This window comes from Saimiri boliviensis, chromosome 13 (assembly GCF_048565385.1).
Source record: "Saimiri boliviensis isolate mSaiBol1 chromosome 13, mSaiBol1.pri, whole genome shotgun sequence".
Classification (NCBI taxonomy): domain Eukaryota; kingdom Metazoa; phylum Chordata; class Mammalia; order Primates; family Cebidae; genus Saimiri; species Saimiri boliviensis.
In genome coordinates, this window is record NC_133461.1 from 40,183,546 (window position 1) to 40,195,774 (window position 12,229).

At 37.9% G+C, this 12,229-nt stretch overlaps 1 protein-coding gene across 1 annotated transcript in view; it reads right to left on the bottom strand.

The window, feature by feature from the left end:
• Positions 1-1,403: 1,403 nt before the first annotated feature.
• The window catches only part of LOC141580899 (uncharacterized), a 497,294-nt gene continuing 486,468 nt past the window's right edge, over positions 1,404-12,229 (bottom strand). The window contains exon 9 of the mRNA XM_074384229.1: positions 1,404-5,719. The gene's annotated coding sequence lies outside the window, so the exon portion shown is untranslated. The remainder of the gene's footprint in view (positions 5,720-12,229) is intronic.

A 12,229-nucleotide genomic window follows, 5' to 3' on the forward strand; every position in this document is an offset into this window, starting at 1 on the left:
AAAACAGTTTTCCTTATTTCTGATTCATTTATAAAAATTCTACCCCTAACTGGTATATGCCAAATCCTCCTCATTGTAACACAGAAAGCTCAAAGAATGAAATTATTCTAGTCTTCTTTGCAAGTTTTGTAACTAGGTTCTTCTCTGGAATTTTTTACGTTTCTGAAATTCTGGGTAAAACTATCCTTGAGTCTTATTCCTTCTTGATAGAGTCTGCAGCAGCAGAGGCGAGAGTGGGCAATGAAAGGGAGCAAGAAAAGGACAGTCCCTAAAGCAGACTTCTTTTCAAAGAGATGACTTACTAAACGACCTTCTTGGCACAGGCCTCCGACAAATTCCAATCTGAACAAGGAAATACGGTCAGACACTACCAACAAAGTACAACCATAGTCATTCCTCTGATAACAGCAAATTAGCCCGAGAAAGGAACATGTATCAGCCTGAAAAATTCATGAAGATTTGATTCTGCTGCCTAATTAGCCACAGTGGTTGATACAAGAGAAAAATAAAACATAGCCCATAAGTAACAATGTCAAATTAGGAGCATTTGCTAGAACTTTCTATTGAATGGCTGAATCCATTGAAATAGCCAAATGACCAGTTAAATACATGGAATCAGGACCACTAGAAAGTTTTTATGTGCTTATGCAATCACAATGAAGTCACACTCTAACTGTGACTGCACAATGTGATTATATAATCACATTGAAGTCACAAATAAGACATATAGGTGTATGCAATAGGAGGCTTCAAAAATTTCATGAAAAAGTGAAATTAAAAGATAATTTAAAGGATTCAACATAAGCTCTGTCAAGGTCAAATGGCTGATGATACCAACCATTTAAGCCATCTCTAAAGAACTGTCAGTCTTGAGAATTTAACTATGTCAAAGCAGTCTTTTTTACATTACTAACTGAAGAAAAATGGGTGCCCTTAACAGATTCTTTAAGAATAGTAAACAAAAAGAATTCAGAAGAAGGCAAATCAGGACTATAGAATGAATGCCTAATAATTTCTCATCAAAACTATGACAGAATTGCGCTTATTTATAAAAAGAATGAGCAGGAGTGTGGTGTTTGTGGAGAAGGACTCCCTGATGAAGCTCTGACTGGTCCACTGTCGTGTTGACCAGACCACTTCCTACCCTTGGTAGCCATTTTTTTTTTTATTTTGCTTTGTCTTCAGGATTGTATTGGTAATGCCATGTTTCATCTCCTTTGAAATTATTTTATTTTTTATTTTTTTATTATTTTTGAGACCGAGTTTCACTCTTGTTACCCAGGCTGGAGTGCAATGGCATGATCTTGGCTCACTGCAACCTCCACCTCGTGGGTTCAAGCAATTCTCCTGCCTCAGCCTCCTGAATAGCTGGGACTATAGGCGTGCACCACCATGCCCAGCTAATGTTTGTATTTTTAGTAGAGACGGGGTTTCACCATGTTGACCAGGATGGTCTCGATCTCTTGACCTCGTGATCCACCCATCTCGGCCTCCCAAAATGCTGGGATTATAGGCATGAGCTACCATGCCCGACCTCCTTTGAAATTATTTAAGAAATACTTCAGAATCTTAGTTGTGGCAGCAACTAATAGCCTACCAACCAAAAACAGTTCAGGACCAGATAGGTTCACAGCTGAATTCTACTAGAGGTACAAATAGGAGCTAGTACCATTCCTTCCAAAACTATTCCAAAATATACAAAAAGAGGGAATTCCCTCTAACTCATTTTATGAGACAAACATCATCCTGATACTAAAACCTGGCAGAGAAGCAACTAGAAAAGAAACTTTCAGGCCAATATCCATGATGAATATTGATACAAAAATCTTCAATAAAATAATGGAAAACCATAATGAACAGCATATCAAAAAGCTTATCGATCACAATCAAGTAGGCCTCATCACAGGGATAAAAGGCTGGTTCAACCTCCATAAATCTATAAACGTAATCCATCACATAAACAGAACCAAAGACAAAAATCACATGATTATCTCAATTGATGCAAAGAAGGCCTTCAACAAAATCCAACAGCCCTTTATGCTAAAAACTCTAAATAAACTAGGTACTGATGGAACGTATCTCAAAATAATAAGAGCTATTTATGACCAACCCACAGCCAATATCATACTGAATGGGCAAAAACTGGAAGCATTCCCTTTGAAAACTGACAAAAACAAGGATGCCCTCTCTCACCACTCCTATTCAACATAATATTGGAAGTTCTGGCCAGGGCCATCAGGCAAGAGAAAGAAATAAAGGGTATTCAAATGGGAAGAGAGGATGTGTCAAATTGTCCCTGTTTGCAGATGACATGATTGTATATTTAGAAGACCCCATCGTCTCAGCCCCAAATCTCCTTAAGCTGATAAGCACCTTCAGTAAAGTCTCAGCAATGTGCAAAAATCACAAACATTCCTCCTATACACCAATAATAGACTAACACAGAGCCAAATCATGAGTGAACTCCCATTCACAATTGCTACAAAGAGAATAAAATATCTAGGAATACAACTAACGAGGGATGTGAAGGACCTCTTCAAGGAGAACTACAAACTAGTGCTCAAGGAAATAAGAGAGGACACAAATAGATGGAAAAACATTCCATGCTCATGGTTAGGAAGAATCAATATTGTAAAAATGGCCATACTGCCCAAAGTAATTTATAGATTCAATGCTATCCCCATCAAGCTACCAATGACTTTCTGCACAGAACTGGAAAAAACCACCTTAAACTTCATACGCAACCAAAAAAGAGCCCACATAGCCAACACAATCTTAAGGGAGGAAAAAAAACTGGAGGCATCATGCTAAATGACTTCAAACTATATTATAAGGCTACTGTCATATAAACAGAGATATGGACCAATGGAACAGAACACAGGCCTCAGCAATGATGCCACACAACTACAACCATCTGATCTTTGACAAACCTGCCAAAAACAAGCAATGGTGAAAGGATTCCCTATTCAATAAATGGTGTTGGGAAAACTGGCTAGCCATGTGCAGAAAGCGGAAATGGGATTCCTTCCTTACACCTTATACAAAAATTAATGCTAAATGGATTAAAGATTTAAACATGAGACCTAACACCATAAAAACTCTAGAAGAAAACTTAGTCAATACCATTCAGGACATAGGCATGGGCAATGACTTCATGACTAAAACACCAAAAGCAACAGCAACAAAAGCCAAAATAGACAAACAGGATCCAATTAAACTTAAGAGCTTCTGCACAGTGAAAGAAACTATCTATAGAGTGATCTGGCAACCCACAGACTGGGAAAAAAATTTTTTTTGCAATCTACCCATCTGACAAAGGGCTAATATCCAGAATCTACAAGAAATGTACAAGAAAAAGCAACCCCATCAAAAAGTGGGCAAGGATATGAACAGAAACTTTTAAAAGAAGACATTTATGCAGCCAACAAACATATGAAAAAAGCTCATCGTCACTGGTTCAGAGAAATGCAAATCAAAACCACATTGAGATATCACCTCATGCCAGTTAGAATGGTGATCATTAAAAAATCAGGAGACAACAGATGCTGGAGAGGATGTGGAAAAATAGGAATGCTTTTACACTGTTGGTGGGAGTATAAATTAATTGAAGTACTGTGGGAGACAGCGTGGTAATTCCTCAAGGATCTAGAAACAGAAATACCGTTTGATCCAGCAATCCCATTACTGGATATATATCCAAAGTATAATAAATCATTCTATTATAAAGGCACACGCACACATGTTTACTACAGCATTGTTCACAATAGCAAAGACTTGGAACCAACCCAAATACCCATCAATGATAGACTGGATAAAGAAAATGTGACACATATAGACTGTGGAATACCATGCAGCCATAAAAAAGGATGAGTTTCATGTCCTTTGCAGGGACATGGATGAAACTGGGAACCATCATTCTCAGCAAACTGACACAAGAACAGAAAACTAAACACTGCATGTTCTCACTTATAAGTGGCTGCTGAACAATAAGAATACATGAACACAGGGAGGGAAACATCACACACACAAGGGCCTTGAGGGTTAGGGGTTAGGTGAGGAACAGCAGAGGGTGAGGAGGTTGGAGAAGATTGCTTTAGGAGAAATACATAATGTAGATGACAGGGCGATGGATGCAACCAACCACCACCATGGCACATGTATACCGATGTAAAAAGCCTGCACAATATGCACATGTACCCCAGAACTTAAAGTGAAATAAACTTTTTAAAAAAGAATACTTTAGAATCTTGAACCTACTTGTTTATAATCTTCTTGGAAAGCGCTGCTCTTGTCTGAAGCTGATCTGGGCACAACAATTTTGGCACCCATCGAATGAAAATTTTAATGAACGTTAATTTTTCAGTCAGAATTATGCAAGCTTAACTAATTGACATGTCTATGGTTCTGGCTACTTTTCGTGTTGTTAATCACTGCTTCTCTTGGCACCCATAGAATGGAAAGTTTGTTAAACTATACTTTTTCAGTCAGAATTGTGTAGACTTAACTAACTGAGATGTCTGTGGTATTGGCCATTGTTTGTGTTGTTAATTATCGGTCCTCTTTAAAAGGCTATAAACAAGATTAATTTTTCCTTGCAAATTGATGTGGATGATCTACTACTGTGGGCTTCATCTTCAATAGCATCTCTTCCTTTCTTAAAATGAGTTATACATTGGCAAATTGCTGATTTTTTGAGGCATTATCCTCATAAACTTTTCATAAAGCATCAATGATTCACCATTCTCCCAATCAAGCTTTACCATAAATTTGATGTTTGATCTTGCTTTAATTTAGCAGAATTCATGTTGTCCTGATAGGAACTTTTTAAAACTCGTGTCTTATCTTTCTTAGTTCCTCAAACTAGATCCTGTTCAGGGATATTATAACAAGTAAGTATGAGTTGATTTTTGTGCAAAAACATTTTGAAATCCATGCATAATTTTTTCTTAATATGCATTTTCCATGAACTTTTGGAATTTCCTTCATATTGATGTAAATTTCAAATATTCAATAGAGTGACCATATACATGATTTCTTCAGAGACTAAAAATTTGCAGTCCTTCTAATCTTCCTACCAATGTATCAGTCCCTCTCCTCTATCAAAATTAAAAAAAAAAAAAAATAAACATACACTTGAACACTTCTAGTGAAATGTATAACAATATGTCATTAATGGTGTTCATTTCCAAAATCAACTTTACTCCTCTCCAAAATCTTTACCTTAGTGATTTCCTGGCAACACTAACAGATGGTCAATAAGGTGAGTAATAAGAGTCTTTATAGCTACTAAAATCCTCAACAACTTAGATAAGAGTTGGCACAAAACAGACCTCTTCCATCATTTTCTGTGTGTGGACATTCAAGAACTGAGGATGTAAGAGGAATTTTCTGTAAGAAAAAAATATTTATAAGAACTAATGATGAATATTTAGGGACTATTTTATTAGCTTTTCTTTTCTGCACTGGATATGGTTGAACTTGGGGGCCCTGGAACAAAGCTGAATACCGACTAAGAAAGGTGGGACATGGAAACTTTTGCTTGGGATCTAAAGGATTAAAAGTTATCAAAGGGCAGTAAGGATAATCAGAGAAAATGAAACAAACAAAAAAGTCTACTTAACTTTTGTTGCAGGCAGTAGGCTTTACAAAGCAGCAAAGGGAATTATGAGGTTATCTTCTAGGTTTCCAATGCACTTCACCTTGTTAAGAGGAAGAAACTCTGTGCAGGAAAAGAGAAGATGCATTTTCTTTAGGCAATCACATCACGTCACCTCTGAGGAAACTCAGCCTAATGGTGGATGGACAAATAGAATGTACCAAAGCCAGAAAAGGAAAGCCATTTTTCATTATTGAACCATTGTAATTGCTAGTTTCATACTGAGTGTTAGTCTACTTCCCTGTAATGCACTTCTACTGGTTATTGAAGAAAATATATTATGCATCTTTATCTGCATAGATACAGATATAGGTAATATATGTATATATTCTCTAATTTGTGTAAATATGCACACATACATATATATGCTAAGTCATATGCCATGTGATGAAAGGAAGGATCCAAGACAAAGAAAAATGTGTGAGTTTATTTGAATTCTTGAGCCCTGAAATCAATTTATGTAGATAAAAATATACATGTGAATATACCAAATAATGCAGCCAAAAAAAAAAAACAAAGAAACAAAAAAACACTTCCCAGGTAATATGATGGATAGTCAGTGAAACAAAAGTTAATATTAGAGCATCAAATTTTCAGATATTTTGGAAGGGTGTCTTGAGGATATCTAAAGGCCAGAGAGGGTTTGACCCAATGGATGTGAAGGGAAAATGGTGAAAAGGCAGAGGATCAGCATGAGAAAAGGTGTAGAGGCAGGTATGTGAACATTTCCTTGCAGATTAATAAATAGCATGATTGCCTAACTGAGTCAGACCTAAGTTACCTTTGTACAAACCAATGAGAAGGCTGCCTAACTCTATCTGTACCTTACTTTTTCTGAACTCCCACTGCTCCACTCAGGAGTGACTGTACGTTAGAAGGAAGTGGGGACCTCACAAGGCTAACATTTTGCTGAAGGAATTTACTTTCCTAGGCTTGGTGCTATCCCCTTAAAGGACCACTTTGCATACTTTCACTTAAGCATCAGGCATTCAAAAGGGCTCTAATCCTTCCACATCATGTCAATGTTGAAGTTAGGTTTTGATGACTATTATCTATAATAATGTTAATATTTAACACATTTGCACTAAGGCAAAATTTTTTGGGTTGCATTTTAGGAAATCCTGGGTCTCTGGCTGTGCCATCTGTTCAAGACAAGGTGTAATCCCATTGCTTTGGGGTATGTGGGTCTCCCTCTAGTTATCTCTTGAATTAGAGCCCATCTGGATGTCAACTCATGCCTGTGCTTCCTGTAGATCCAAGAATAGCTTTTCAGAAAAAGAATAAATACTGTGATGGTTAATACTGAGTTTCAACTTGATTGAATTCAAAGATACAAAGTATTGATACTGGGTATGTCTGTGAGGGTATTGCTAAAGGAGATTAACATTTGAGTCAGTGGGCTGGGAAAGGCAGACCCATCCTTAATCTCATGGGCACAATCTAATCAGTTGTAAGTGGGGATAGAATATAAGCAGGCAGAAAAATAATGACAAGAGAGATTGACCTAGTCTCCCAGCCTACATTTTTGTTCTGTCTGGATGCTTTCTGCCCTCAAATATCGGACCCCAAGTTCTTTGGTTTTGGAACTCCGACTGGCTCTCCTTGAACTCCCATGTATATACATGTACATATATCCTATTAGTTCTGTCCCTCTAGAGAACCCTGAATAATACAAATACCAAAGTGCTGGGTAAAATTATTTATCTGGTATGGCCACCAACCAGTCTTGCCTATTCTGCTACAGATATTCTAAAGCTAAAATGTGGGCTTTTGTGTTCTTTCTTTGTGTTAGCAGTTGATGAAGGACAGAACTAAGGAGCAAAAGCAAGCAACTTTGTTAAAACAAATTCAACTCATTGAATTTGACATTTTCAGTAATATAAAAAAGATATCTTGATTCAGAACCTTTAAGAAATACAATAACCACTATCTAAAAACAATAAAAGAAAGAAAATGATCTCAGTCAAGAGCAAAGGAACTTGGTGATTTTTTAGCCTATCATTGATGAGTGTTACTGATGACGGCTGGAAGTAGGCAAGTGGGAGTTACTCTAAAGGTGTGAATCGGGGAGAAAAATGGTTCAGTAAGACTAAAACACAAAATCTTGACTGATCAGGATTGGCTAATGGTTTTAGAAAAACTTTTGTTGTAACGTGTGAACCCTTCCAAGAGCTTTTTGCCTGTATACAGCTAAGAGATAAAGCTGCTCAATCCTCTGGGCACTAGGAAGGACCCAAGAAAGCAGAGTGTTAAATTCATCAAGGAGATTTTTCTTTAAGGCTTTGGTTTGGGTTAAAAGCCATGTATTTCTGGGATATATCATGCTAAACTGACATTGACCATGTTTACTTTGAAGTGACAAAAGAATGTCATAGCAGGTTTTATGAAAGAGAAACAGAACTAGGAAGGTGAGAGTGTTTGGTTCTGGAAACCTGAAATAGATGGAGAAGGAACCAGATTGGAAGAAAGATGGGGCATTAGAAACAATGATAGGGCATGGCTTATCACTGCATCACAGTAACTGATGTGGGAGGGCTCACTGACAGTGGGATGCCTGAAAGGTTAAGAGAAATTTTAGGGATTTCACATGTGTCTGGGCTACACTGTCTACCCCAGATGTGGCCACCAAAGCTGACAAATCCTTCCTTTTATTTGCCTTCTTCCACCCCTTAAGAATTGGCGAAAATTCGTTATGAAGATTTAAGACATTGAGATTTCTCCTGTGGTATAAAACGACAGGATTGCCTCCCAGGAAATGCAGAATGAGGCTGGGATGTGCTTATTATTTGTTTTTAATTTACTAAGTCAGCATTTGCCTAATGTTCCATATTTTTTCTGAAAAACATTGAGAAAATCTGACCATCAACATATCAAAACTCCTTAACATTTCTTTCAAGTATTATGCAGCACAGATGTGTACCATCCTTCCCATACCATGTCACCTTGCTATTTTATTTTCCATCACACTAAAACTTGGGGACAGGGAGACAGCCAAAAAGGGAAACACAGAGGGGGCAATGGAATCATATGAGATAATGAATAGACATAGGGATATGAGAGAGACTAAAAAAAATGTATAATGGCTACTCTAGAAATCAAGAAGGAAGGTCTTCATACTAATACCAAGAGATTTATTAAAACTGTGTCTTGTATGATCTTCTCTGGCTTTGCCAATAATAACGAAGAAAGGCAAAAGGAAAGGCATAGCCTCACTGCCATCTTCACCTTTGTCTAGGCATTTGCTCCATCTGGCACTGCAGACACTCCACAGTATGGCCTGACCTGTCTTTGTAGTCTGTACCTGTTCTTGTGTTTGACAAGCTCTAGGCTGCTCTCCATTGCTCATGCCATCCCTGCTTATAAAACACCCTTCCCTCTCATCTCTACTTTCCTCCATTCTATTCTTTACCATGAACCACAGAAGGTTCCTCCTTGGTGAAATTCTCACTGCCCCTTCCAATGAAACATGATGTCTTCTTTCTCTGAATAACCAGAGATGTTTGTTCAGACCATACTTCTAACACTTAACATATTCTGTCTTATTTGATCCAAAAATGTTTATGAAACATACTATGTGCCAAACTCTCTTTTAGGTGCTATTCCTTGCCTTCATGAAATTTAAGATTATTTCTAACCAGCGTTCCTAAAAGTTTTTTAAAGAGAGGTCATTTCATTCCTCTTAAGTCTTCTGCCTACCAGAAGTCTCTGTCAAGTAAGTCTCTGTCAAATCCAGTGGAATATAATTCTAATAGCAAATGTTCTTCTTTCCTTGAATGACTGTGTTCTGTAATATTAGTCCTTGTTCCTATAAGTATGACTAGTTCCCTGCCTCTAGGAGAGAGTTTCTTTCTTTCTCAGGAAAGTAAATGCGTAAGAGATATGCTGGGGATGTTAAGAAAGCCCTTCTGGCTGGAGCACTTCATTAAAGGTCCAGGAATTTCCAAGGTTTTGTGAACCTCCTAATATAGCATGTTTTGTCTTGTTTCCCATATATTCTCTAAGGCATCAGCAAATGCCCAAAGTTGAAAAATATATCAAAGAGAAATTGTTCTTAGTTCTGAGGAGAAAGCTACTGGGTTGCAGAGTTGTCATTTGACTGCTCTCAGGAGTTTCTCTGGAGTATCACCTTCCAGCCTGAAGAATTCCAGTCTACCCTGGCCAGTAAAAATGCAATGAGAGCCATGAGCTGATGGGATCTCAGGGAAAACAGACCCTTTTAACATGTTCATGTTTGAAGCCTTGGTTTTGGGGTTTGTGCCATAAGAGCTCAATGAGTAATACATGAATGGATCAAAGGATAACAAAGTACAAGTTGGGCAAGCAGTGGAAAGATTATGCTGGAACAAAATTAACCACAACACAGCCAGTTTGGCCTGTTCCTGGCTTCTCCACAATGTTGATATCTGCTGATATTGCTCAATGCACCACCATCTTCACAGTGTGTCTGTCTTCTCTCTAGAAGTTTGCCATAAATGAGGGGACTTCATCTTTTTTTGTTTTTAATTAGCCCCATAGTCCTTTTTATTTATTTTGAGATGAAGTCTCACTCTGTCCTGCAGGCCGGAGGGCAGTGGCATGATATTGGCTCATTGTAATTCTCATGCCTCAGCCTCCCAAGTAGCTGGGATTACAGGGATGCACCACAGCAACCAGCTAATTTTTCTGTATTTTTAGTAGAAATGGGGTTTCACCATGTTGGCCAGGCTGCTCTCAAACTCCTGACCTCAAGTGATCCACCTGCCTCAGCCTCCCAAAGTGCTGGGATTACAGGCGTGAGCCACCATGTTCATTATAGCTCCATAGTTCTTTGTGCAGAGCTGAGCACATGGAAGTGGGCTGAAATGAACAAGGGGAAACGGATCTCGTAGGGATACATGTGGCCCAGCCTCTCTACAAAGTCTCTCAGATCCTTAATATCCTAAAATGCATCAGCTGTGTCTTTCTCATAATGTGTAGTCCTAGGCATCAATTGGTCTTTATTCAAGATGACTTATTAAAAATATTTTCCCAATATTCCAAACACACTATCTATGAGGGGGGGAAAGAGAAAGAAAAGACAGAGGACACACATATATAATGAAAATTAACCATTATATGTCATAGTCCCATGGTAACAATGTGAGCTGCTTCCTTCCATCTTTTCTTATCAATATAAACACATACAAAAACATATATAAATATCACATCATTAGCATGGCACAATTTAAGAAAGCTATGCGTTGTAATATTTTGATCCTCTCCTAACCTTGATTGCCCCGGTTAACAGTGAACCCTGATTGAGACCGGTCCCCAAAACCCTGAATCTGAACCTTTAAATTTTACCTTATAGAGACTTACGATTCCTAGCATTTAACTTGGTCTATTAGTTAGAATGCTCTTTGGGAACTTCAACTTGGCATTAAAAATTGCTCTGCTTCCCATAGATGCCTTTGGTACATAAGTTCTGATGAATTTTTAGAACAATGAATGAATGCTTTCATAATCTTATTCTCTACAGTTCAACATATTGGATCTTGATGATGGAGTAGGAACCTGGATGGCAACCAGAAGTCAAGCAGAAGCATCTCACCATGCAAGCTGCTCTGTTATCTCACTGCTCCAAAGCTATGGTGGTCATGGCTGCCAAATGTGTGGTGATAGCCACATGCATGCTGAGACCTTCATGGGGAAATGCCAGTCCATCAGGAATAAAACACAAAGCATGCTTCCTTTGCTTCATTTTAAAAACTATTTTGTCTTGCATAAAAAACTTTTCTTAGAAGAAATTTTCCAAGTTCTCCTAATCAAAGTGTGGCAGGTTACCTTGGCTATTGTCAGCATCAGCTCTAATAACATGAACTACTTTCTGAAAATAAAGTAGGTAATGTCTTCCCAGTTCTAGTTGTTAGCACAAATACTCTCCCACAGATTTACGGGAAAATCAGCTTCCCAGGAGGATAGTTGAGAGACTCAGTGATGGTCCCTCAGGGAAAGAGAGAGAGGCCTAACTCACCTCACTGGATTTGTCCAAAAGCAAAGTATTTAGAATTCAGGAAATCTTCAGAGGTTGGAATTAATTAAGCATGACATGAATAACTAGTAAAGTAAATGGTGTATCTGTTAACACTAACAATAGGTCAAAACTCATTAACAAGGACTGTTTATCAACAAGAATGTTACTGCGGGATGTGGGTAGTGACAGGTCAGTTGTAACAAAGCAGGGTCAGAGATGGCCACCAGCCATAGCAAAACTGATGTTTTTCTGAAATATACCAATATGGAGTTAGAACAGCTAATGGACCAGCTTATCTAGAAGATATACGATCTTTACCACCCATGAAAGAAATGCAACATAAAACTGGGCAATACTGGGTTAAACACTCGTAATTTACAGAAAAAAAAAAAGTCATAAAAACAATAGCGCAAAAACACTGCCCATTTTGCTTTGTAACTTTTTTAGAATATCCCTTAAATTTTTCATTTGATTTTTAAAATGAAATAAATGCTATTAAGACCCTTATACCAAGTTCTTCCTCATGCCGAGCACATAAGACATTCAATAATTTTTAATGTTTGCTAGTTGATCAGTTGCTG